Genomic DNA, 4,510 nt, shown 5'->3' on the forward strand with positions numbered 1-4,510 from the left:
AGCCAAGGTTCTCAGGGTAGTAGAGTATCCAACATGGTTAGCCAATATTGTGCCAGTGCCAAATAAGTACGAGAAGGTTAGAGTCTGTGTTGACTACCGGGATCTCAACCGGGCCAGTCCGAAAGACGACTTCCCCTTGCCGAACATACACATTCTAATTGACAACTGCTCCAAGCATGAACTGTAGTTGTTTGTTAATTGTTTTGCATGGTATCACCAGATATGGATAGATGAGGAAGACGCGGAGAAAATGGCTTTCATTATGCCGTGAGGGATATATTGTTACAAGATGATGTCGTTTGGGTTAAATAATGCTGGGGCCACCTACATGAGGGCCATGACTACTATTTTCCATGACATGATACACAAAGAGATCGAGGTGTATGTAGACGACATCATCACCAAATCCAAGAGAGCCACTGACCACATGGAAGATTTGAGGAAGTTCTTCAATAAACTAAGAAGGTACAACTTGAAGCTGAATCCTGCCAAGTGTGCATTCGGGGTTCCTACCGGAAAACTACTTGGGTTCATTGTGAGTCGCAAAGGAATAGAACTGGATCCATCAAAGGTCAAAGCCATCCAATAATTGCCACCACCGAAGAACAAGAAAGAGGTTATGAGTTTCTTGGGAAGACTTAACTACATCAGCCAGTTCATAGCTCAATCCACTCTCATTTGTGAGCCAATCCTTAAGATGTTGAAGAAGGATGTCACTATCAAATGGACTGCTGATTGTTAGAAAGCCTTTGACAGAATCAAGGAATACCTGTCAACACCGCCAGTTTTGGTCCCGCCAGAGCCGGGTAGACCTCTATTACTCTACCTTGCAGTGTTGGATGGAGCTTTCGGTTGTGTTCTGGGGCAACATGATGAAATGGGAAGAAAGGAGAAGGCCATCTATTATCTCAACAAGAAGTTCACCCTGTATGAGGCCCGGTATTCTCTATTGGAACGCACCTGTTGTGCTCTGACTTGGGTAGCTCAGAAGTTGAGGCACTATTTCTATGCCTATACTACTTATCTCATATCAAGAATGGATCCTTTGAAGTACATCTTTCAGAAGCCCATGCCCACTAGCAAGCTAGCTAAGTGGAAAATCCTGCTGAGTGAATTTGACATTGTTTACGTGACTGAGAAGGCAATCAGAGGACAAGCACTGACAGATCATCTTGCTGAAAATTCCGTAGATGGAGAATACGAGCCTCTAAAGACGTATTTTCCTGATGAAGAGGTATCTTTCATAGGGGAAGATATTGCAGTATCCTATGATGGTCGGAGAATGTTTTTTGACGGAGCAGCAAATTCAAAGGAGTTGGCATAGGAGCAATCCTAGTATCAAAAACCGGTCAGCATTATCCTGTATCTGCCAAACTCAGGTTCCCATGCACCAACAACATGGCCGAGTACGAAGCCTGCATCTTAGGGCTCAAGCTGGACATTGACATGAACATTCAGGAATTACTAGTGATCAGAGATTTAGACCTGCTTATACATTAGGTCCGAGAAGAATGGGCAACCAAGAACTCCAAGATACTCCCTTATCTGCATCATGTACAGGAGTTGAGGAAGAGGTTCACAAAGACAGAGTTCCAACATGTTCCTAGAGTTCAAAATGAGTTTGCCGATGCATTGGCTACCCTATCGTCCATGATATAACACCTAGACAAGAACTTCATTGATCCTATTCCGGTAAAGATCAATGATCAGCCAACTTACTATGCTCATGTAGAAGAAGAAGCAGACGGAAAACCTTGGTTTCATGATATCAAGGAATATTTGATGAAGGGAGAATATCCAGAACTCGCAAATCCTACTCAGAAGCGCACACTTCGGAGACTATCTAACAACTTCTTTCATAGTGGAGGAATCTTGTATAGGAGGACTCCTGATTTGGGATTACTAAAGTGTGTTGATGCAAAGGAAGCATCCAACTTATTGGAGGAAATTCATGTGGGGACCTGCGGACCACATATGAATGGCTTTATCTTAGCCAAGAAAATACTCCGAGCTGGTTATTTTTGGATGACTATGGAAACAGACGACATCCAGTATGTCCGAAAATGCCATCGCTATCAGATACATGCAGACATGATAAGGGTTCCTCCAAACGAGCTTACTGCAACAAGCTCGACATGGCCGTTCTCTGCTTGGGGAATGGATGTTATCGGACCTATCGAGCCTGCCGCATCAAATGGGCACAGGTTCATTCTAGTGGCAATTGATTATTTCACCAAATGCGTTGAAGCAACATCCTACAAAGCGGTGACTAAGAAAGTGGTAGCAGATTTTGTCCGTGACCGTATTGTTTGTCTGTTCAGAATTTCGGAGTCAATCATCACTGATAATGGTTCCAATCTCAACAGCGACCTGATGAAAGCCATGTGTGAAACCTTCAAGATCAAACACAAGAATTCTACGGCTTACAGACCTCAGATGAATAGAGCTGTAGAAGCCGCCAATAGAATATCAAGAAGATACTAAGGAAGATGATAGATAAACATAAGCAGTGGCATGAGAAGTTATCATTTGCTTTATTGGGATACCACACCACAGTTCGCACATCAATCGGGGAAACTCCCTATACGTTGGTTTATGGTACAGAAGCAGTCATTCCCGCCGAGGTAGAAATTCCCTCTTTGAGAATCATGCAGGAAGCAGAACTTGACGATGCAGAATGGGTAAGGAGTCCCTACGAGTAGTTAGATCTTATAGATGGGAAAAGAATGAATGCAGTTTGCCATGGTCAACTTTATCAGAACAGAATGTCCAGAGCCTTCAACAAAAGAGTCAAGCCGAGACAGTTTACACTGGGGCAACTGGTGTTAAAGAAGATTTTCCCGCATCAAGATGAAGCCAAAGGGAAGTTCTCTCCCAACTGGCAGGGTCCATACATGATTCATTGGGTTCTAACTGGAGGAACCCCCATACTTGCAGAAATGGACGGTGAATTTTGGCCGAAGCCGATCAATTCAGATGCAGTGAAGCAATACTATGTGTAACTCTTACGATTTCCTGTATGATGTAATTTGAACTACGCCTGACCTGATTTCCGTTTAAGAGGGAATACGTAGGCAGCCCTATGGGCTCGGTCACAATTCAATAAAATTTTCATTCCCCCCATATTGGAAACTGGGGCAGAATTTTGAGGAGGACCCTCAAAATTCCGAAGATGATTTCAGCCATTTATCGCACGCAACCGTCAGAAGCACCAACCCAGTAAACTGGGGTAGAATTTTAAGGAGGACCCTCAAAATTCCGGAGCAAGAGAGGTTGCAATGTCTTGAACCGCGTCGCATTCGTCGGTTCATCTAAAGAAAACTATTTTAAATTATGTATTTATGTTACATTTTTCTAAATCATGCATGTCTAGTATCAAAATTGCTTTGTTTAGCAACACTACCTCAATGATACACAACACCAAGCAGGACAAGCAAAGCTCATTGTTATGCCCCGCAATATTACATCGATAGTACGTCACACACTATTAAGTTACAACATTATTGCACCCAACAGTATTACGTTATGGTGATATTACACTTCGTAGTATTAAGTTACGACGATGTTGCGCCCTATAGTATTGTGCGTTCAATTTGTTGTAAGGTAATTGACATCAGTCCAAGGAAAAGATTATTTGGAGATTATAAGGATTGTATGTGTTATGAAGGATAAATGGTACAAGGATTAAAGAAAATGAGTTTCGTTGATAGTGATCAATTTGGAATAAAATACGGGTCGAATGATAATACCCGATAATTATGAACTACTACCATATAAGGTACCATATGACCACGATTGTATAATATATAAATTATATAAGAAGTATTTTAAAAATAAATAGAATTTTAAGTAATTTGTGATAATTTTTAAATTATGCAGGTAATTAATTAATTACCGGATAACAGGACATTACCTAGTTAACTAATAAATGGGTAAAAATTATTAAAATCCCACCCCACCCCACGTGGCAAAAAGCCACAACATTGGGAGATGACTAAGTAAGTCATTAATGCCAAATGGCTAAATTTGGAATGTGACTAAGATATAGGTTACATGATAAGTCTTAGCAAATAAGACTTTGGAGTCAACTTTTGAAACTTAGAAGCAATTTAATAAAAAAGATACAATCTACAAATTGGACTTCATTTTCAAACACGTTGAAACAGAAGCATATTAAAGGCTTCCCCAAAACAATTTCATCCAAATTCCACACAAATCCAACAAAAACGTTGGAGCAGGGTCAAGAATTTCGTCGGATTACATCTTATTCTGTCAAGAATTTCGTTCCAATTTCAAATTCAAATATAAATTCCTTTCAAGAATTTCGCAGAAACAGGTATGTTAAGGCTATCCCTTCTTTCTTTTGGCAAAAACCATACGATATGAACGAAACGTGCAAATGCACAAATTCCATAAGTGACTCTACTCATAGAAGTAATAGAAATAACTATGTTCTTTAATTCTCATGTGTCATAATATTTTATCATTTGTTCATGGGTCTCAGAAAAAT

The sequence above is a fragment of the Nicotiana sylvestris genome, chromosome 6, assembly GCF_000393655.2.
Source record: "Nicotiana sylvestris chromosome 6, ASM39365v2, whole genome shotgun sequence".
NCBI classification, from domain to species: Eukaryota; Viridiplantae; Streptophyta; class Magnoliopsida; order Solanales; family Solanaceae; genus Nicotiana; species Nicotiana sylvestris.